Source organism: Dermacentor andersoni, chromosome 2 (genome assembly GCF_023375885.2).
Source record: "Dermacentor andersoni chromosome 2, qqDerAnde1_hic_scaffold, whole genome shotgun sequence".
NCBI classification, from domain to species: domain Eukaryota; kingdom Metazoa; phylum Arthropoda; class Arachnida; order Ixodida; family Ixodidae; genus Dermacentor; species Dermacentor andersoni.
The window spans coordinates 24,832,009-24,855,759 of NC_092815.1; the positions used below are offsets into that span (position 1 = coordinate 24,832,009).

At 46.7% G+C, this 23,751-nt stretch overlaps 1 long non-coding RNA gene across 1 annotated transcript in view; it reads left to right on the forward strand.

Annotated features, from left to right (window-relative positions):
* Positions 1-23,146, forward strand: part of LOC140215908 (uncharacterized) — a 36,515-nt gene extending 13,369 nt beyond the window's left edge. Inside the window, exon 3 of the long non-coding RNA XR_011892502.1 lies at positions 22,508-23,146. This is a non-coding gene — a long non-coding RNA (uncharacterized lncRNA). The remainder of the gene's footprint in view (positions 1-22,507) is intronic.
* The last annotated feature ends 605 nt before the right edge of the window (positions 23,147-23,751 follow it).

A 23,751-nucleotide genomic window follows, 5' to 3' on the forward strand; every position in this document is an offset into this window, starting at 1 on the left:
TCGCCCATGTTGTGTACTCACCTGTGGCTGTTGCCCATAAGTGTTGCCTTGTGGTTGTGCTTGCTAAGCAATATGCCTACTAATACTGAGCTGGCCAAGAAAATTTAGCACCTTGAGTCCCTGCTTCATGCTAAACTAGATAACTTTGTTGATGTTATTGTGTCTAAAATTTCCCGCAAGCTAGAAGATAGGGTCTTCGTAATCTTGGTTCACTTGTTGACAGTGTGCGATTTATGAGGGACCAATACGATTCAGCACGCTCGCCTGTTGATGAATTCGTAAATTCAAACAAAACGTTGAGGGCCGAAAACGAACAGCTATCCAAGATGATTGCACATATGGAGCATGAATAACGTTGAAATCAACGGCGTCTCTTGTATACAAGGCGATGATTGCGCAGTTATATAGAAAACCATTGGAGAAGTAATTAAATGCCCTCTTGCATCGACTGACATTGACGCTATTCACCATGTGGCCAGTAAAACAGCTGAAAGAAGCACCATAACGCGTTTCTGTTCACGCTAAAAGCAAAATGAATTCCTTAGCAAAGCGTGTAAAGCGCGTTTGCGTACGTACCAGATCGGGATGCGTGGAAGTAATGATAGTGATGTTTTTGTCAACAAATATCTTACTATGACCAATAACAAGCTGTTTAGCAAAGCGCTTGCTCTAAAAAAAAGGAAGAGAAATGAAGGTTGCTCTGGACTGAGAATTGCCGTATTAAGGCCCGCAAGTCTGATGACAGCAGGGTCGTTTGGATAAATGCGGAATCTGATCTTCGCGTATTCACTTGACGCTGATTTCTGCAGTTTATCTTTCCTATTTTATAATCTTTGTTTTATATCATCATGGCACTGCTTTCACCTGAGGAAACAAAATCGTTCCTCTCTAATTCTGCCTGTTCGTTACTGCACATCAAAGCACGTAGTTTGTGCGAAAAACATGACAGCATTGCTGTCTTCTCTGAATCGCTCTGTCATTCTTTTTCATTTCTCTGTATTGCTGAAACGTGGTTAGGCTCCTGTGATGGTAGTCTGTATGGTTTTCGCTCGCACAATTCAGGATATTGTCACCGTGATTCTGGTCGCTACGGTGGCTCGGCTATATCTATATCGTCTGAAATTAAGTACAAGCATAAGTTTGACTTGTCCTTAAATGTCTTGAACTGGAAATCCGTGTAGATTGAACCTAATGTTTCCCCTTCTTGTAATCTTAACATTTTAACTTTAACTTTAACAATTTAACCTTTAACTTTTTTAAAGTACTTACTTCATCGCAAACAATCAGTCTGCATAGGTGGCGTTTACTGAAATGTAAAGTTCATTAATCAAGAAATACCGCAGGGCTTCTTACTTGGGCCTTTATTGTTTGGTATCTACATTAATGATTTACCTGATTGCATTAATGTTCCTAACGTTGTCCTTTACGATGACGACACCACCATTTTCATGTCACACAAATCGTTAACAACGCTAATCACAAAAATGAACAACGAATTGACCAAAGTTATTCAACGGTGTTCTCTAACCAACCTAATTTAGAACCCGCTTAGAACTCGGTTCATGATTTTGAAATCATCTCAAAAAGTTCTCCCTTATCTACCGCAAGTATCCATAGGCCATCATTTAATCCCAGCGGCCGATAGTGTAACTTTCCTTGGCATAAAATTAGACCCTAACTTGAAGTTTAGTAGTCATATTGTTAATGTTAGGCAAAAAACTGCTTTTGGTATAAAAGCTTTCATTATATCTCCTCCATTTTTTTTTCTGTTCACGTCTTATTGTCCTTATACTTTGTCCTCATACATAGTCAATTTACATATGGCATTACTACGTGGGGAAATACATATAACTGTCACCTTTCATCCATACAGCACATTCAGACTCAGGCCATTCGCATTATTACCAACAGCTCTTTTTAGTCTAATGCTGCTCCGCTCCTTCAAGCTTAATTCTTCATATATCTGGCTTCTTTAAATTTCGTTTACTTATCACTATATTTAAGATACTTAACAAACAGCTCGCGTTTCAATTATTAGACTCTAGGTTGTTCACGAATACCAATAGCACAACGTTTGCCCATAATCAGAACACGAATTTTGTCAAAATGACTTCCTCCTTCTCAGCGATACAACTGTGGAATGACTTACCCCATGCTATTAAATCATCATCTTTGCATGCATTCAAATATGAGCTTAACAATTTCATTTTGCATAACTAGTAGTCCTGATTAACCTACTTTGTATATAAAGTGTGTACTTCATTTATTGAAGAGGTTATAACAATTTAGATTGGTAATGTGCCATTTTTTTTATGTTTAATGTATGGATCCTTGCATAAAGATTGAATGTATTCCTTTCTACTTTGCTCAGGTTGTATCTACTTACATACTGCGTAATTTTACACTGCTGTAATAATTAATTGTTTTGTACCGATCTTCTTGTTAACCGAGGGTCTCGCTACAGTCGTTTGACTTTGGGACCCTCGATTATTATGCTATTAAGAACCAACTATGTATCTTGAAAGAATAATAAACTGAAACTGAAAATGAAACTGAATGCGATTAAGATGTACACAATGTAGTGGCACCATTAGCGCATTGCTACAACCGTAGCGTGCCATATATGAGGTGTTTGCTGTGGTGGGGCTCCACTCTCGAGCTTTCCTCTGGACGCTATGGGCCATTTAAAGGCGTCCATGTGATGTCCGCGTGAAGACCTTTGCTTGACCTCCGAAATGACACTGGCGGCGCGCCGGTGCGCATGAGCAGTGTGCTACAGCCGGGCTCCTCTCTCGCGCTTCCTAATGGATACACTGCGCTACCTGGAGGCGCCGCCGCGACACTTGCGCATGGCCCCCGAGATGTGTGATTGCGGAAAATCTAGATGGTCCAAGAGCAAAAGCTCCGTGAAGTAGCCCAAAAGTATTAATCGCTTTAATGAGCTGCAGCTTTCTTATTGAAGTCAGAGGAAGCTTATCGATTTGTAATCGCCCGTGACCACGATGATAAATGAATGTCATGGCGCCCCTAGGCTTCGAGAAAGAAAGGGAAGAAATAGCCGCGACGTTCACTAGAATTTGACAAGTTGGGCCACTACAATCATGAAGAGGGAACAATCAAATAGTCTGAGAGAACAAGCGGGAGTTCAGATTACTCCAATAACTACGCAGCGTGCCTATAGTTCGGCACGCAAGTGTGCCTTCTTGCACTGAAGAAGAGCTCACGTCGCTTTCTACGGATGGGGCTCAGCTCCAAGAATATTGACGCCTAAAATCCCAGAATTGAATTACATTTTTTTAGACTCCCAGGAGAAGATGGGAGGAAGCACCTGAAGCCTCTCTGCTTGAGCATCGAGAATCTTTTCAGTGGAAAATTTTATGCCTGCATGCGCCGCGCACTTCAGGGGCGAGAATTGGGATGACAGACGAGCCTCTTTTCCAACATCATCAGTAATAGATGACCACTTAGAAGATAGGAAACTCAATAACTAAGAAACAAGATATTGAATATGAAAAAGAATATTTAAGAAACGGAGGCGTAATCTCACGGCCCTTCGAGACGTTCGTTTGGCCCACAACATAATTCATTCTCTTTGAATTACAGGTAATTGAACTTGTACACACTGTGGCTCTCAGAATAAAGTGTGCCGGCGCTCGCTTTTGATGCATTGCAGTTAACTTTTTCCTTCTATTCTTTAAAGTAGGGCGGTATTTAGCATGTAGTGTAGCGAGTATTTTGATGAAGCTGCATATGTTGTTTCCGTTTTAGCTTTTACTTCGTCAGAAGTTTAGTTCAGTGGTGCGAAATTTCTGACTTTGGGCTGGGTTGTAGTTTCTCTTCTTTTTTGCAGGGCGTATTGGCTCACGTGTGCGATTTGTATGTGCAGGCTACTTCAGATGACTTGTGCCAAGCATTGAAAAAACATGCATGGTACCCGAGCGCATTTATCCCGGTCTTGCCTTCTCCTCTTGAGCAAGTGACAGTTTTCTTGTGATAAGTCTAATTTGGTGAACAACAAATAATAATTAAGTAACGTTTACATTTGCCAATGAAGATGTAAACCTTCAATTAAATTAAAAGTGCAGATCATATTGAAAAACATCCGATCAGTCTGTATCCATGATTATAGCTCTTTAGGATTTCATATTTGCGGTCTCCAAGAACGGGAAATTCGAATATTTGCAACGTGTTTACGCGCTTGCTCGCAGTGACATTAATGCCTTCGTACAATTAGTTTTCTAGCGAACAATCTACCTTACAAGCAGATCTAACGTACAAATTTGGCGTAAGCAATAACATTGGTTCCGAGACTACGGTCATTGTCTTACAAGCATCGCAGCTGGCTGCCGGATCCTAGTTCATTGTGCAGCAGTAAGTAAGCAGTAAGTAAGTCGAGAAAACCCTGACAAGACCTCAGAAGTTGCTATGTGCGTTTTATCGTTATCTTGCCTGGCGTGGCCGTGTCACTTCCTGAAGTAAAATTTGTGGCCGAGGACGCTCTATTTGATCCATCACCGTTAATTACAACCTATTTTTTACCGTGTTGCTTGTATCATCATTGTGAAGTGATTAATATGGGGAACGTTTGAGGGCATTAGGATCACTGCGTGCAAGCAAGTGGTAATGGCTGTCTCACTTTTTTTAGAGCCCGTGTCTTGCGATCTCACCTTTAGGTCTAGGATAAAGGAAAAGCCCCGCAATTTTAGAAACGACTGTTTGGTTGCCTCTCGATATGCTGTATTAACTTGTTCATAGAATAGTTGGCGCTTAGCTATTTAGTGTTACAGTTTGCTAATTACCGTTTCTTAGCTTGCCAGTCCACCTCATCACAAAATGTAGTATGGTTTGGGCAATAATATGTAGAACTGCTACTATTTTAAAATTTTTTTACGTTAACTGACACACTCTGCATATACCAATGCATCCATGCAAAAAAGTGAAAAGCAATCTTCGATCACATTTAAGCGCCTTCAAGGGAAATTTTGGCAAACGCATTTCTTTCTCCCTTTCAAAGGTGATCAACATGATCACAACAATCATTTCGCATGAAAGACACTATATTCGGAAGACCTGAATACCCCAATGAACACTGAATCCCAGGTGCGGCGGCCGATGGGTGCGAAATGCACAAGAATTCGTGTGCCGTGCTTTGGGTGCACGTTTAAAAATCCCGGTTAGCCTAAATGAAACCGGAGTCCCCCACTACGGCGCGCCTCATAATCAGATCGTAATTTTGACACGTAACACCCCATAATTAATTTTTTAAGCGAATTAACAGAAAATAACAAGTGCCACTAAAGCAAGTGTAACTGGGCGAGCGACAACGCCAAGACATTCGACAATGGTGTGGTGACAACGAAGCCATGACGGCGAATAATATGGGGACAACTACACGAGGACAGCTTCAATGACGTCATAACGACTCAGACGTTGTCTACCCGTATAGGCACACTGCGCCTACCAGACGACGCTATGATGTTTTCATTTATCCCCCTAGCGTCGCTGACACCGGTCGCTAGGAAGGCGATGAAAATGAAGCATGCGTCGTTCACAGCGAACAAGGCGTCATCGCCCGCCCGAGTGCTGCGTAGCGCCGTTTGTCAAACTCAAGCTCACGAATGACTGGGCTTATGATCGCGATCGTAAACATGAGCAGTCGTATGCGCAGCACGCGCACATCGACGCTTGACCATCACAGACATCCTTATCTCGTTATAAGCGGTCAAAAATTATACTGTGAATTTTGACGAATGTTTGGTGTGAGTGTTCTATTTTGCTTCCACCCCTCACTAGCCGATGTGTTCTGGCGCTATTGTTAACACTAAAAAAGTTAAGTGTAGGTGCATAATGACAAAGGGCTACTGGCCACCCCGGATTTCCTGTAGTAGATGGCGCAGGATCGAGTCGTGCGCAAACTACACTGCAAGGTGCCTCATCTGAGGGCGGGAACAATAAATCCTTTATTTCTGGTGAGTTCTGCGACCCAAACATTATTAACCTAAGCATGATGAAGATACCTGCCATGGACTTTACGGCGCCAGAAGTGCCCTTAACTTGGATACTTGTGAAAAGCCATGTATGAACACGAGTGACATCAAGGCAGTAAAGAAGTTTTCCTCGCTTCCCTATACCACGGATATTATTATTGGAAATCAGGAGTTCACTTATTGCTTTGCGCGCCTTGCAGAAATACGAGAATTGCTTCACTGGCAGCACCCGCAAGCAGTCACCGAGAAGCTCGATGATTCTCGCAGAACGATTTGTCCACGTACTTCACTTTATTGTAGCTTTGTTTTCTTCCTCAGATAAATCGTGCTGTTTTGTCTTGCAGCACTTCCAGAATCTCTCATTCTTTAAAACTTCCTTTTTCTGTCTTCGCCATGTTGTGTTTCCTTCTCCCCTCCATACACCTTTCGACGCGCGTTGCGAATACTTCCGTGGTGCCATTTGACTTTCCCTCAGTAGAGGCTTTCATTCTCTCGTTTCCACATTCTCCGACACTCGTGATTTCTTTGTCCTCTTACTCTAGCAGAGAGGCAAGCTGCTGGAGCACCCCCGTTTTGATCGCGTGTATCCTGCCACCGCTGCTCGCCGGGCGAGGCGACAGCGCTGTCGGTTGAGCGCACGAGTGCGTGTGTGCTCTCGCGCTTCGTCGCGCGAGATTAGCCGCGTAAATTCTTCGCCCTCCCCACTTGTACACTGTGCTTTGTCCTTGCGTGCAGCCGCACGCCTTGGACTCCGTCCTCGTGAGTGGGAAAGAAAAATGGCCGTCCTCCCGCACGACAAGGGAGTATGCGATTGCTCAGGCTCCGGGACTCGCCAAAAGTGAGCCCGCCCGTAAAGAGTGCGAGCGTCGAGCATGTGTCACCGCGCGACCGGTCACCACGGTATCGCGCTCTCAGCCCAGCCATAATTTCATTTCGAACCTCCTTGCGTGGAGGAGCAGAGAGCACGCCTTTTCCTCGACTCAGCACGCACTTTTGTGAACGTTTCCTTTTTCCGGTTCTTTTCCTGGCGGCGAATGATTTATCTGGCTATGTTGAGAAAAACAGCACCAAAGAAAAGCACAGGCCACGTTTCTACTTTACCTGGATGGTCACTAAATTTTTCTTACCTCGCGGCAGCGGATACGTACAATCGAGTGCAACGATGTAAGAACCCCAGCATCATATGCAGTAGCATTCATTTTAAGCTCTTGGCTTAGTGCGAGTTCAGCCCAGCACAACAAGTAAAAAAGAAGCGTATGGATGCTTTTTCTTCCTTCTATTTTACTTTGCAATTTACGCTGGTGGAGGTTATTGCTAGACCCAACCAACTACCAAAACTGTAGGGCTTCGTCATCCCGGTTTTTCAGAAGCAGCTGTGACCAGATGTGGCGGAGGACAAGAAAGAGAGGAGAGGAAAGGCAGGAAATTTGACAAGGCGCGCGTCTAGTTTGCTACCCTGCGCTGAGAAAAGGAGATGTAGGGGCGAAAAGAGAAAGAGAGGGATCGGAGAGAAGGAGCACTAGTTGCGCGCACACGCGTGGTATAAACTTATCAACTTGAGGTATTGCAGGGATCTTCTGGTTGCTTCCCGTGCCACGGTTCAAGGATCTTCTAGCACAAAAAGCCATAATGTTTACCGAAGGAACGGAAGCACTGAATGCAGAGCGTCCAGTACTTTTAAAGCTCTTTGAGCTGACGGTGTATGCAGCTTAGTGAAAAACACCGTAAGCACATCAACCAGTCACATCATCACGACGACAACCTTCCGGTGTTGCTTTAACAACTTATCGGAAGCTATTAGAACAAGTTTTATGCTGTCGCTGTGCCTTTGAAGTCATAGGTAGTGTGGTATGGTATGGTATGGTATGGTAAAACTTTAATGAAGTCCTGCAGGTCGTGAGTCTTCACGAAGTGGGCCGCTCCCACGTGGGAACCGGAAGGCCGAGCCTCTCGGCCGCATCGTGGGCCTGCTGGACAGCCCAGAGTTGGTCAGCCAGAAGAGGGCTGCGGAGAACCGCCTCCCATCTGGCCGAGCTGTTGCCCCGGAAGAATCAGAACCTGCACTCTCCGCCGCTTCCTTACCATTGGCACCATAGCCCTTGGTTTTGATCTGCTTGGCGTGGAAGGGATAGAAGGTGGCGATGACGGACGTGGCATACGCATATTAGAAGCTGTGGAGTTCCTTGATGAATGTCGGTCACGGAAGCGACCGCGGCGTTATTTTCTAACAACGTCGACTGCTTCTCGGTAAGACGAGTGGCTCTCCCTACCTGCTTCATTATAGGGGTTTCTTTGTGCATTAAGGGACATTCTTTGGAAAATGCATCACGGGGTCTGAGATCCCATAGGGCCACAGCTTCGAATTGGCCGAAGGGGAAAACACTGACAATGATAACAAGGTTTAGCGCTGCGCTTGGACTCTTGGAAGGATATTGTACGCAGGTGGGGCATGTTGGAGAGAAGCTGCACGCAGTACAAATGCTGCTGAGCGGAAGGAACAGTGGCTTGGCAGCTCCTGGGTGTCTCAGAATGCTGGCGTGATGGGGAGCGTCCAACTAGCATCGCACCTCCATGTGGCGCGACATGAGAAATCCATGAAATTAAACGTAAAAGGTAAATTGTCTTTGCACTTAGATAAATACATGCATCTGGGCGTCTATTATACGAGGATTATTCAAAAAATAAGGGCCGTTTGCTTATATTTAAATATTTACTATTTAGACTAAAGCTTTAATTATGCAGCGCCATCTGTTAACTCTTCGCGAAGGTAATGAAGTCATTGTTTTGGCCAAGTAGTCATCTGCTTGTCGGGGAATGTAGACGACAATGTATGCGAAAATGGTTGCTCCTTCTGGTTGTGAAGTGGGTGTTGTAATTCAATTTGTGCATTGAAAAGAATCATCAGCTTCTCAAACTCATGGGATGTAGTGCCTAGTTTATAGACCTACAGTGATGAGTGAAGGAAAGGTCAGAAAATGGTGTCGAGGCTTCAAGAATAGTCGCACAAATGTGCACGATGAACAGAGTGGCAGTCCCAGCATCTATAGCAATGGAACTGTTCAAGTGGACTGGGAATTGTGATTATAACGTGAATAGACAGTTAGTGGCATGGTTGATAGATTTCCTCTTGTTGGATGAACTACAATTTATATTATTGCAGCACAAAAGCCCGGATATCCCAAAGTGTGTGCAAGGTGGGTACCAAAAACGCTTACCAACCAATTCAAACAGCAAAGAATGTGAAGTGGTCAAGCGTTTTTGGATCGCTAACGAGAAGACGGAGATGAGTTGTTTTCACGCATTATTATATGCGATGAGCCTTGGATATCATACGCCTCTGCAGAAACAAAACAACAGTTAATGCAGTGGTTCAAGCAATCTCCTTACTCGAGTAGGAGAATGATGGCTGGTGTTTTCTGGGAGGAAAAGGGCGTTCTTTTGTCTGATTTCGTGAAACTCGGCACCACAGTTACAGCTGATGTGTACTGCGAAACGCTCACTAAATTGAGACGTTTGATCAAAAATCGACGGTGCGGGAAACTGTCGTATGTAGTTGTCTCCCTCCATAACAATGTACGTGCTTCCACCGCTGCCCCAACCAAGGAGAAGATTCAAGATTTTATTTGGCAACATTTTGCTCACCCACACTACAGTCCTGACCTTGCACCAGATGACGAGAAACTTAAGACCGCAGTTCTCCTTTGGTTCGATTCCCAGGTGGCGAACTTCTATGCGGAGGTACTAAAGAAACTGATGCAGGGGTACCAAAAGTTCTTAGAATTTAGCTGTGACTATGTGGAAAAGTGAAGTAGGTTTGTACTAAACTAAACACTAGAATAAAAACTTTTGTTAAGGAATACATATATTTCTTAGAAGCAAACGGCCTTCTTTCTTAATTACCTCGTACATACTCTCTATCCTGGCATCGACACATCGACTACATATTGTTGCTGAAGCATGTAAATCTTTAGCTTTTCTAGGACAAAACATGTGCTGACTTTCTCAGAGTTCAAGAGAACGTTTATATAAACGGAACATGAGATCGATCCTGGATTACGCTTGTACCATGTGGGACCCTCCAACCACGGTTAGACAAAGATAAGCTTAAGAAAGTACAGTCCATGGCAGCAAGTAACGTTTTAGTCATGTTTACTAAAGACGTGAATTTCAATACCCCTAACGCGAGGTTAGTGTTGGGTTGACAGACACTAGAGAGCCGCCGCAGAACAGCGCTTAGTTTAAAGCTGTTGAACGGGGTATGTTACACAGACATCGATATTTCACGTTAATATTATGTTAACTGCGCCCCACTATATTTCCTCACACGTTGACCATTGTACTAAGATAAGGGAATATAAATGTAGGACTGCTGCCTTCAGTAGCGCTTTCTTTCCAAAATAATTTGTCACTGGAATCGACTGCCTTGCACCACTGTGGCCACTGAATGCCCTGACACATTTTTTTTTTCTTTTTGGGAATGCAGGCAACGCATTGTCACAAAATATGGTGTGCTATACATGCCTTCATGTTGATGTACACCTTTAATGGCTGTCCTCCATCCCATTGAAATATGCCAGTGTTTTCATCTTTCTTTTTCAGGGTTTGTATGTATGCGTGCGGAGGCTTTCGTTTCGTATGACCGGACGTGTTCTCAACAATTTTCTTGCTTTTCTTGCGTAAGAGGTTGTCAGGATTACCTTGACGTTTGTTGCCGAATTCCTGATATTTATTCGCGCTTCCTGCTGAACATTCCTTTCCTTTTTTGTCTTTTTATTTTTTTATGCCGTGCCAATCTACACTTTTGCGGGTGACATATTTTATATTGCTTGTACTACTTACATCTGCTACTATGTTTTGTAATTTTGTATCAGCCCCCCCCCCTCCCCCTGTGTTACCATGTTGGCGCTGTGGGCAACAAAATAAAAAAATTAGAGTTCCTGAAGAAAAATTCCAGCAGAAAATGGGAATGTTTGTGCAGTCATGCGGCACCAATTTCTTTTTTCCCACTTTAATGGTCACGTCGCACTCTGGACATGACACTGGCTGAACGAATCGTTCGTAGGATGGCAAAGAAACGCAGAAGCCCCCTGCCAGCAGCGAGGTGATCGGACCGCGCAAGGACACGCGGGGGCGACGAATCGAGGTTGCGTCACCACAGCGGGCGCGAAAGATTGTGCAACGTAAGGCTGCCAAAGTGATCAGTTTCCGGCAGCTGCGGTTGAATCAAGGCGCAAGCTCTGGAGAACCCCGACTGAAACTCAACACAAGCAGTGAAAGGCACAGGCCAAAAGCAAAGCATGTAGCTCGCAGGTTGAAGCGATGAAAATCGAGCGGGAAAGACATTGCGAATTTCGGATTGCGAGAAGTCTGGCGCCAGTCGAATGTGGTTACTTCGGTGGGCCGACAGCTGAAATTATGATTGACCAATAATCATTCGGTTTACTGAACTCAAATCTGGGCTAGGCTTGCAATTTCTGCATGTTGTCACACAGATTGCACATTTGCCCAGAGACTGCTGACTTTCAGCATGTGTGTGTGCTGTGCGAAACTGTCGTGTGCTGGTGCGATAATATGCGCGCGCGGACAATGTGCTGATTGCATCGTACTTACGAGGCGCATGTGAGACTTTCTTTTTCCAAAACTTCTATAGGTTCGACGAAGAACAAATGGACGTGCTGAGATATACTTGTACATTTACCGTCCTTGAACCTATAAAGGCAGTGCTACAATGGCAGACAGTCTAGCACATGAGTGGGTATGAAATGAATATTGCGGCCTATGCGAACGAGATAGTGTGTCTTTGCAGCGATCTGCGATCTGAAGAGCGTACGCTGACGAAGATATTTTTAACCAAGAAATTTGCTATAATTTTATTTAGCCTTATCTGAAATCCTAACGCACTACATAGGACGAAATGATAAGAGCACAACATGCTGTACAAAGCACAAATTATTGCTTCGGTCGTAAAATACTCATGCATACGGGATAGAAGATATCAAATCCAGAAATTGAAGCAAATATTTGTCATGTTAAACGACTAATCAGACACTGCGTTTCGAGAGAACTCTTATAATATACTAATTGCGTCATGCAGTACTTTTCAGTACTTGCTCTAAGTACTACGTGGAGACACCACCACGCTGTTTTAAGTGCCAACGCTTCGGATATGTAGCATGTAGCTAAGTACTGTCGTTAGCAGCAGAGATGCAAGCGCTGTGGGGGACGACCTCGTGACTTTAAGACGTGTGCAAATAAAGACAATTTTATGTGTGCAAACTGCAGCGATCACTCAGCTAGCTACGGCCGATGTCCAGCAATGGCACCTGCTCAGCGCAGAAATAAGAAGTTTGTCTTAGTTCGAAAACATACAAGTGCACCATCGAACAAGACGTCTAGCGCGCCACAACTAAGTGCTTTGGAAACAAATTACGCATCTAATTTCCCCCGTGTCACACCGTCAAAAAATATTGAACCAACACAACTGGTCAACGCTGCTGGAGAACATACTCCAAAAGAGTCCGAAAAGCGCACCTATGCAGCCGCCGTGAACCGACCTCAAGTACCATTTGGAAGCACTCGGCATGAAAACTGCCAAAATGTGATAGGCGCTTTCTTTGCAGCACTACGCTCACACGCCGCGAAAATGCCTGCGAGTTCAACGAACGATATGCTGAAAGCAGTGATGGCTCCTGAGTCAGTAATAATCTGCCCTACTTCCGCGTACCCTTAGTAGCATAATAGAAATTTCTCGCCCACCTGCCTCATTCCGCCGTTCAAAGGTGCCCTTAATGATGCAATGGAACAGCGCCGGTATTCTACTGCATCTGTGCGAATGTAGTCTTTTCCTTCGAGACATGCCTATACCAATTCTAGCCCTCTCGGATGATGATGATGTTTGGTGTTTAATGGCGCAAGGGCCAGGTGTGGCCAAAGAGCGCCAGCCCTCTCGGAGGCTGGTCTCCCAAACGGAAGGACGATCCCAGGCTACATCAGACACGGCAATCCGAGTATACCGTGATTGGCAAATGGAAGTGCAATGATAGACATCAGGTTAAAAATACCTCACGTTCTCTTACCAGTGCAAGGCCTGTGTTCTACCTCCTTGGAAGTCGCCGCGGTGCAAGTGTGCCTAGGAAACCGAAAACTCAGTGGTGCTGGTGTATGTAAGTCCACGAAGCAAGGTGTCCATGGAGGCGTTCTTAAAGGACCTTTGAATTTGTTGCCCCTCGCCTACAATATTCTTTGGGGACTTTAACGCACATCAATCGTTTTGGGGAGATAAGATTGTAGATTCGCACGCCAAAGAACTTGTCGCTGCCGCGAATGCTGCTAACCTATGTGTGGCGAACGTTGGCAAATCGACTTTCTTCAGGCCACCAGATTCATGGACTGCAATAGACCTCGTGTTACACTCTACAGACATTTTGGTATCATCGACAACGGCCCCAGACAGGATGAGCAGCCACAATTTCGCTATCTTCACAAACATAATCGGATTTCTGACTGCTGGTCGAGAATTCTGTAGTGTGACACATGGGGGTACATACAGAGAAGCGTTGGATAAATCCCCTGGTGAGCTGTTCGCAGATATGTTGCGGAGCAAGAGAGTGGCTACTTCAGTCTTGAAAGTGCTATATCATTTCCTTGCTCCTGACTTGAAACTAAAGAATCTCTGCGCAGGGCGTAGGAGAGCGGACCCGGAAACTAGTGAGAAAAAATGGGAAATCCCTTTGCGAAAACTGAATATAATAGAATAAATGCTATCAACCGTCATCACACAAAAAAGTGAAGACGAGTTCAGTCGGCTGCTTTCTGTGAGAGCTTATCGGCGTTTACTCCCATGACAAGAATATGGGGAGTACTCAATAGCCTATTCTGAAAGATTCGCCCACACAAGCCACTCAAAGTACTTTCTTTAAAGCAAAGAAAGGTTTACCAACCCTCGCAAAAGATTTTGCTGATGTATACAAAGCTGGCAGATCAGCAGGAATGGCGAACCCTCTGTAATCTCAATCACTCCATGGGATGGATACACCATTCACCTTTCGTGAGTTGGATTTGGCGCTTACCATATTAAAAAGACGCTGTGATGTGGGTCCCGATTCGACCAGCAATCAAATTCTGACAAATCTACCATACTAGCGAAGGCGAGCCCTTCTGGGCATATTTAGTCGCCTGTGGCGCACAGGAGAGATCCCAGAAACGTGGAAGAGAGCATGGGTGGCGCCAGTGCCCAAGTCTGGAATGGATCCTGCGCACCTTGCCTCATATCGGCCAGTATCGCTATCATCATCGGTATCAAAGTTTATGGAATACTAATATGTACAAGGTTAACTTGATATATTGAGCAATGAAATAGACTGCCATCGTGTATGACCGGATTTCGCCCACGGTCGAGTGCTAAGGACAGTGTCTTGGACTTACTAAGCCACATCGAGCACCTTCGCGTCGACGGCATTTCGACACTCGCCTTCTTTATGTACGTTGCCAAAGCATATGACTGTGTGATTCATACTGGCATCATCAACGGATTCCAAGCCCTGGGTGCCTCTGGAAATGCTCTTCGATTCGTCCATGAATTTCTTAGTGAGCGGCATGCTCAGGTTAAGCTCGAAAATATAATGAGGGAAAAGTCACGCACTTCCCTCGGCGTCCCACAAGGAACTGTCCTGTTTCCCTTGCTTTTTAACGTTGCCGGGGCCACCCTTCCAGACACACTGAAGGTAGACTGGACGGCTGTTATATGTGTCCATCTACGCAGGTGACATCTGCATTTGGATCTCGGGGTACCAGCACATACGTTTGGGCCGGATAGCCTAGGTTGCAATGTCCGTTGTCGATCGTCCCTTATCTATGCTTGGACTATTTTTACCAGCGGAAAAATCTGCCTTCATGCTTTTCCCAGGAGGCAGGGGCAAGTCAACTCGCCCGTCGCTGAATATTAGAGGCCATCTAATTCGCCATGCAACTAGTGTTCGGTTCCTGCGCGTTACCATCGACAGCAAGCTACTATGGCAACGTGTAGTTGAAAGTGTTGTGGCTGCATCAGCGCAAAAAGTCAACGCACTTCGTCGCATGGCAGGGGTACATTGGGGAAACAATTCTACGTCTGTGCTTGAACTGAACGTTGCACTGATAACAAGCCGCATTCTTTATCAGATGCGGCTGATTTCACCATCACCGAACCAATTCGAGCGCTTGGAGGCACTTCACAGAAAGGGACTTTGCTTGCCGATGGGAGTTCCTCAGGCGAACAAACAAGATAGTTAATAATGAAGCGGAGTCTCTTCCACTCCGCCTTTTGGCATTTCAGGCCTTGATGATGCAGCTTTTAAGACTGGGCGAGTCCCCCGCCGGCTCGGTGCTTTTCCGGCGCCTAAGAGGAAGAACTCGCTCCCACTTCCATGCCGCGCTGAACACTTTTCCATCTTAAGGATTGGAGTGGCCTAAACGGACTCGCCTCGACCCGCCATGTTCATTTTCGGATGTTACGTTAGCCTCAGTGTACCCCACCTGTCGGTGAAACGCACCATTTTAACTGCAGAAACGAAATTGCTTGTGCTATACCCATTGAGCACAGCGTTTCAAAGCCACCTACAAATGTACACAGACAGACAGATGCGCAGCTCTGCATACCCTCCCTTGATGTGTCATGGTCTGGCCGCCTGGATGGCGTAGTGTCATCTACAACAGTAGAAAGTGGTGCCATTACTGAGGCCTTGCGAAAACTACGCACTTATTCCACACGTGACGTCGTGGTGCTGACGACCTCAAAATCATCGTTACAACGAGTACACCGTGGCCTACCTCGAGACAAGTTTACAAGGCAATCTCTAGCACTGATCAAAGTTTTAATGTGCACGGGATTTAACGTAAAATTTCAGTGGATCTCATTCCACGTAGGCACTGAAGGAAATGAAAAGCTGACGCTTTTGTACGCCGGATACTGACATGTGTCCCAAAAGTAAGAGCGCCACAGATTATTCAGAATCCTCAGAAAGCAATGCGCATTCACTTTAGCGCGATCCACGAGACTCCAAACCCGATCTGTGTGACCCATGGACTTACTCGGGAAGAAGCAACGCTGTTGTACCGCATCCGAACCCACTCCGCCTACACCTCGGCTTGGCTATTCAAGACTGGACGATGCGATTCACCGTTCGGTGCCTTCTGTGGTGAGATCGCCGACATCAAACATTTCATTTGGATATGCTTGCAGTTTGACACAGAAAGAAAAGAGATGGTACACAGCCTGCAAAAGAATGGTCTTTCGCACAGGACTTTTGAAGACGCCGTTTTCCCCGGAGGGCCTGCAGCAATCAGGAAGAGTGCACGAAGACTGCTGGGGCTCTTCGACACCTGATGGCGCACACAGTGACACTCATAGGAGGCTCAGGCGGAACAATTGCCGGCTATGTATGCCAGGCTAACCCCGCCTGCTGCAACACCACGACCACCACCATCAGTACATATAGGCAATAAATATATATGGCTTCGTAATAGCTATATGTTTGCCTATTTGCACTATATCGGAGTCGAATGAACCACATTTTATGCACGCCCGTTTATGCACCCTGGATCTAACCTTAAGTCTTCGGCTTCCACCAAGACTTCCCCGAAGAGACGCAACTCTTTTGGGTAGGCTATGACTGGACGTCGCATTTACCAATGCCTACACGTTCCGCATAGGGATCGCGGACACCGCAGCATGTGGCGACTATGGCGGCGCGGAAGCAATTCGTCATGTTCTATGCCAGTGCGCGCAGTACTGTATGCTGAGACAATCGCTTGCCGTGATGCTGAACCAGTCGGACGACCAGCCTCAGTAAAAAGCAATAATTTTGCATCATCGACGCGACTTTTTGCCCTTTTTGCCCTTTTTCCAACCACTATATCCCATACCTCAGTGCAGAGTAGCGAACCGGATACTCGCCTCTGGTTAGCCTACCTGCCATTCCTCTCTATCTCTCTCTCCCCCTTTGCAGTAGCTTTGAATGAATGCAGACGTAATAAAACCAGTCTTTGTGTCCAGTCACACTGGAAGCAGTGGTACATCGGTACGCTTTTTGTGAGTAATGCAACTTTTTTTTGCAGCAAAGCAAATTTACGTAACACTGTACTGCTATGTTTCACGTATTACTTGCACACTCTTCTACTTTACGCTTCCCAACTCACAAGGTGCTGCCTGAACTTGGGCCTCGATATGTTTGTTCTTATGAAGCCTAGAAGATAGAAATATGAAATGTAAATATAATTCGGCAAGTGGAAATATCTTCGCTATAAAACAGCGCAACGACCGACATGGACGAAGATAGAACGGACTATACGAGCGACGTAGCGCTTCTATCTGGATTATCCTTACCATAAGTAATCAATGGCATACGGGCTTCTGTAACCTTTATTTAATTATTTTTCTTCTTTTCTTTCTGTTTTTTTTTTGTGCACGTGTTCAGATTAGTTTATAACGGAAACCCTGAACCTTCCTTAAAGCACAGAAATTGGCTCTTTTTGGCTCGCCAGTGGCCGCGTTTAGCGCTACTATATCGTGAACAAATATGGCAACGCTGCAGCTTGTGTAAATATAGAAAGAAAGCTGATTTCATGAAATTCCGGGAATATCAACGACAATATCACTGCATAAACCAACCACGTATATGTTAGAGACTCATGACTAGCAGCAGCTTGCACTAACGTATGCTGATGAAAAATCCAGCAAAATGGCTGCTCGGCAGGGAAGATGCCGGTATAGACAGGCCTATAGGACCTTCCGCGCGCGCGCCTCGGTGGCGGCTCCGTGTCTGGCAAGCGTCACTGAGCCGAGCGCACCTTCGATCCGCTTCCTCATTGCGAGCCATGTCACGAAGGGGAGCTGCCACGTGTGCCTCGCACGAGGGAATTATTTATGGCCACCAATATTCGCCACGTCTTCGCGAATAACGTAACTCTACGTGCGCTGTGCCAGGCGAGGTCGTGACCAAACTTAGGCAAAAGAAAAGCAGACACCAAGCTATAGAAAATACAAATCATTTATGTATAAACAAAGTGCGAACAACGATAGCGCAGAGGCAGTAAAGGCGCAGCGTAACGGTTACTGCGGTGAGAGCTTATGCACCGCATGTATAGTACGCCGTTCATCGCTCCTGGTGTGGAATAGTTGTTATCAATTCGCTGTTTTCGCGTAGTATTTCCTGCTCCATTGACTTCGCCTTACGACCATCAAGCTTCAACACCCATCAGTGTGTGTGTACTGGCAAGGCTTCACTTCAGTAAATGCATTTCCTAATTGGCTTGTGTTTGGGTGCCCTCTGCTATCGGTATCGATCGGTAGGCCCGTTGCAATCATGGCGCCGGTGCCCAATGGCAGTGGACACTTACATAAGAAACACAATTGATTCTGGGGATTTAAGTGCCAGAACCACGATATGATCATCGTGGTTTTGATTGTCGTTCCTTACGCCATGTGAGGGAACACATGCGAATGTGGATTTAAGGAGAAAACTTAAAAAGAAGTTCGCATGATATTGCCTGATAAAAATGGCGACTAGGAAATAGTGATAGTGTACAAGTAGGGGCCGAATTCACAAAGCTTTTAGTTCATAAGTGCTCTTTGCCATTACCGGATGCCTTCGCTAATAAAGCGTCAGGATTTGCTTAAATTCGATATTACGATTGCGGGCCAGGACACGCACACACGCACGCACGCACACACGCACGCGCCAGTTTCTTGTGCCATTTGGCCCCGCCTCTCATAGACAGGGAACTGTGAGGGCAGTGATCCGTAGAATTGAGTGGAATTCGTGCAAGTGCGACAACACCCACTTCTACTAACAGCACCAAGATAGCACAACGCATGCGCACTCTGCTTCATGACGTCGTGCGACTTGGACGACAATCTTCATTGCCAAGCCCGGTGTAAAAAACAAAAAAAAAGGGGGGGGGGGTGATGTCAAATTAACCACGACTTACTCTCTATCTAGGAGGCGTTGCTTCTACCTGCTGGCACTTCCTCAGTATGGCCTCCAGCTTCCCAAAGGGCGTAAGCGTGAAGGCCATGTTATGAAAAGCGTACATTACAAGATAATAAACGCTAGCTTCCTAAATTTTCATGCACTATCTTGCTCTTTCATTCCAGTTTTAAGCTGATTAACTCACGTCATGATGTGCGGCGTCCAATGAATTTGCTGTATTCAGCGCTTTATCGACTTCGTGCAACTGGCGCGCTGTTGCCTGTGAAATCCCAGGACACAGATGAAGCGCTGACGTAGAATCGGCTCGTTATCTGTACCGTTTATTTTAAGCGTTGATGTCTCTGCGTTTCTATGATGGGAGTTCTAGCCCATTTCTCTGAATAGTATTGCAGGTTAAAGGTTTATGCGTGTAGCGCTGTTACTATCACCACATCATTTCTTTTTATTTTGCATTTCTTTGATTTGCAGTGTTTCTGAGTTAAACTCAGCGTCTGATATTAGAGTTCAATCATACGCTCGATGATGCTCGAAAACTCTTCCACAAAGAGTCTCTAGTACACCAGGTGTTTCTGCGACCATATTAAACGATATAAGAAAATGCCTTTGGTAGATAGCACAATCCTATAGTCCTTAGACTGGTCTATTCGAAGAGGCCGACATTGTTTGCAAGAGAAATTGAAATGCAGAAGCGAAGAATGAAAAAAAAACCGCTACTTATGTGTTTAGCTAATTACCTTATGACACTTATTGCAACTTAGAAATTGCAGCCTGGGAGTTCGCAAGGCGGATGTACTTGGAATGGACTCTCAGAATGACATCAGTTTCAAAAAAATTACTTTTACAACTTTGCGACGAAATGCATTGCCAGTCTAATTACTTTTGTGTGACTGAGTAATTTATTGTGATGATGTTGGAACTGTTGGCAGCTGTTGTGTCGCCGGCTTCTACACAGTAACTAGCTCGTCTAATGAGCAAAGGATGATAACATAAGATGATATAAAAAACACACAAAGAGTCTGTCTGGCAATAAAGCACATCGGCGTGAAACGGCGTTTTGTAATAAATCTAAGCGGACCGACAGTTCATTTTCACCACAAGTTTGATGGCGGATTTTATCATATACACAATTCACTTTAGGTGGGTATGTCTCTCAAGTGAATTTGGGCCAGACAGAAATGAAAAGTTATCATGAAGTAGTGAAACGCTTATTTTATAAAAAAACTGACTAGTGTAGTGTGCATTGCGCGCCCTCGTGTTCTTTGAGAGCAAGATACTTTTCATTACAAAGTGGGTGTACTCAAGTGGGCTGCCGCTCGCCTGCAGTGGGTTCCAAGCAACTTCGGGGTCGATGGCAGCGAATACACCCGTGAAGTTGCGGTCGTTGCTTAACATTTCACGCCTAGCGAAGCTCGCTGGCCAGTATAAGGACACGCGGCTCACCTACCCGCGGCACCTTTCCGACCCCGCGTTGCCCGCAGCGACTCTGTTTAACCGCTCGGAGCTTGGAATCTGTCGCTGCGGCAGCGTGTGGGACTGCTTCGGGTGCGCTTCGTATTCGTGGGGCGCCGCACAAAACAAATCGGGCTTTGGCTTCGCCACCGGCCATAAGAGAAGCAACTCAATATAAGACAGCCTGACGCATTGCAGTTCCTCCTCCGTCGAAGGCCTGGCTGCTGTTGCCATGTGTCCATGGGCAATATGCCGGTTATTGTGCACTACAAACAGAGAGAGAAGTGGTTCTTGTGGGGAAGGAGGAAAGGCTAACACTATTTTCTGCAACCCGTGCGGGAGCACGGCTCAGCGCCAGCAGGGTGGGGTGATGGGAATAAAAGAGAGAGAAGGTAGTAGGGAGAAAGGTAGAAGGTCGTCATAGCAGCATCAGAGCAGCCCGGCAAGGAGGGCCCAGTGGGTTCGACCGGAGGAGTAGGCTGGAGGTAGACCGTTTAGGAGGTGGCCCAGTAGAAGCGAAGTAGTGGCGAATCAGGAAGCCCGAGGTGGTGGGATGGCCGTTAGGCCATCCGTCTTTGTAGAAATCTCCTATAGTCTCGCCGAGAGCCCCGACGAGTCGAGGTACTCGACGACACTTAGGAAGGCTGGTAGCTGATTACGACAGGGGAAGAGGATATCTTCCTGTCGTGAACATGGGAGCCCCAGGCGAGCTGGGCTAGCCAGCAGGAGGTGCTCCAGAGTCTCTGGTTCACCACAGGAGGCACAGGCTCGTGAGCTGGCTTTCCCAAGGCGGTGCCGGCGGGCTGCCGTCCAGTAGCAGCCAACTCGCAGTCGGAGCAGCAACAAGGCAGCCCTTCGTTGGAGGCCGTGCTGTGGAAGAGGCCGTGGAGGCCGGCCCAGGGATACCCGTTTGTCCGGGTGGCAGGCGATGATGTGCCGGCGCAGCCTGTGTCTCGAGAAGTCTGCGGCCGTTGCAGCAGGGCTGAGGGGGACGCTCGAGTGGTGGGCACTTTTCGCAAGAGTGTCCGCCTCTTCATTGCCCGGGATCCCCACGTGTGCCGGTAGCCAATGCATGGATAGTGAACATCCTGCGTCCTGAAGGGCCGCCAGTCTTGAAGAGAGCAGCGCAACCCCAAGGCTAGCCCTGTCCGGGTTCTGCAGGCAGAGCAGTGCCACCTTGGAGTCGCAGAAGATCGCTGCCGGAGTCACTGGTAGCTCCTTTGCAAGTATGTCCACAGCAAGGTAGAGTCCTGCTAGCTCGGCTGCGGTAGAGCTTGCATGTCCCGAGAGACGGCACAGCTTGCTCTATTGTAGGGCCGGCGCAACGCAGGCTGCTGTGGTTGAGCCCGTCTCCGGTATCACGGATCCATCGATAAAGATGTGAAGGTGGTCCCCAAGTCTCTTGGAGGAGAGAGGCTGCCGTCTGCTGTAGGGCACATGTTGGGGAACGGTTTTTCGAGACACCTGGCAGCTCCGTCGAGATAGGGATTGGTGGCCCATGTGGTGGGCGAGGCTGTACAGCGTTTGCAGGCGTGTCCCCTATGCTTCCTTATAGGGGCCACACAGCCGTCCCACGTGTGATGGGACGGCTGTGGATGGGAGGCCCATGTAGATGGGAGGCCCACAGCCGTCCTGGCCGGGCGCGTAGGCGGGTCAGGAGTGCTTGACCATCTGTGGCATGGTGTAGACGATCAATGTGTCGCAGCCCCTGTTGCAGGAAGAGTAATGTCAGGGGCCAGGCACCTGCCTCAGCCAAAGTGGAGGCCACTTGTGAGGCATATGGAAGCTTCGATGGTTCGACAAGAAAGCGTGACAGACTCAAGATACACAGCGGACGAGCATGTCGAAGCTTTAGTTTTGTGGATATGAGCAGCAAATTTTTACAAATAATGACCGTGAGTATAAAGGGTGCATTTGTCCCTATCTTTAATCGTGCTCGAGAGCATCTTCTAGTAACTAGCAAGTGTCCCCAGCTTCCTCACTTTTGTCTCCTTTTCACTTCCACTAGCCTTTCTCGCCTCTACCTCCTTCCCCGTGTACTGACTGCCATTTGGGTGTCAGCAGCCAACCATCCTTATACAGCGAGGAGGCGCTATTTCGCAGTGTTCGAACCACGCGGGCAGCAGTTCCGAGCTCCTGGGGTGAACGAGGCGAGAGTTCCTTCCAGGCGAGGCGTTCGTGGCAAGGTGCGGAGGATCGCGGATCCGAGCGTGGACGAGGACGTCCGAGGAACCAGGGGTGGTATTCTGTGAAAATCCACCTAGTGGGCTGTCCATTTTGGCCATGGCTGATTGGATGCAGCTGCACGAGCGAGGAGGAGACGAGCGGCCCCAGCCAATCAGCAGTGGCCCAAATGGACACTGCACTAGGTGGACTCTTGCAGATTACCATCCCAGGTCTCCTGCTGCCAGTGCTCGAGACGCGAGCTGTGCCGAGCATCGTTCCAGTCTGGCACAGATGTTGCTGTGCTAGACGGGGTTTTCACGTTCGACCGCCGCACGTCGGTCGCGAGCGGCGTCCGAGCCGGACACCGAGGCCGCGCGGAACAAGGCGTCCGCTGGCTGCTGCCGCTGCGGCTCCTGAGCGTGCCGAGCCCGAGAACCATGTTGAACGGGGCCTGAGCGTGTCGTCGTCGCAGCCAGCTCGAGCACGAGTGAAGGCACAGTGCCGTGACGACCAAACCGTGAGCCTCACAACACGGGACTGTTTCAGCCGTTCATTCCCGTGTGCTGTATATATATATATATATATATATATATATATATATATATATATATATATATATATATTAAAGGTTGCTTTGATTTTTATAAATGAACAGAAATGACTCTCTGTCTTTCTTCCGCATTACTGCGCACTATCAAAAGTGCCGAATAGTCCTGAACACTACATTATGCTTTTTCAAATTAGAACGTAGTTCCAGGTTACTGTTAGTATACAGCGGCAGAAGGCATTTTTTGGCGCAGCGTACAACGCAATCGATGAAAGCCGCCAATTTTTCGAGGCTCAAGGCATCTGACTACGTGCTGACTAGAGAAAGTCGGCATCACCGAATTTTAATGGATACGGCTAAGTTTACGATACATGATTGCTTCCATCTGCTCTTCCTTTCTGCTGCTACAGACGCAGTAACGGTCAGAAAATTTAAAGGAATGCCGTGCTGGAGAGCGAAGTACAAGAACGTATAAATTCAGCACCTTCAACAACCTGGCTTAGAAATAAAACTCTGGATTCCCTCAGCCTGATGCCAACGAAACCTGAAATAGATTTATTTTGTCCACTCATAGAGACGTATGCTACGGTTAGGTTAGATTTGCAAAGAGGAGGACCAATAGACTCGTCGATTG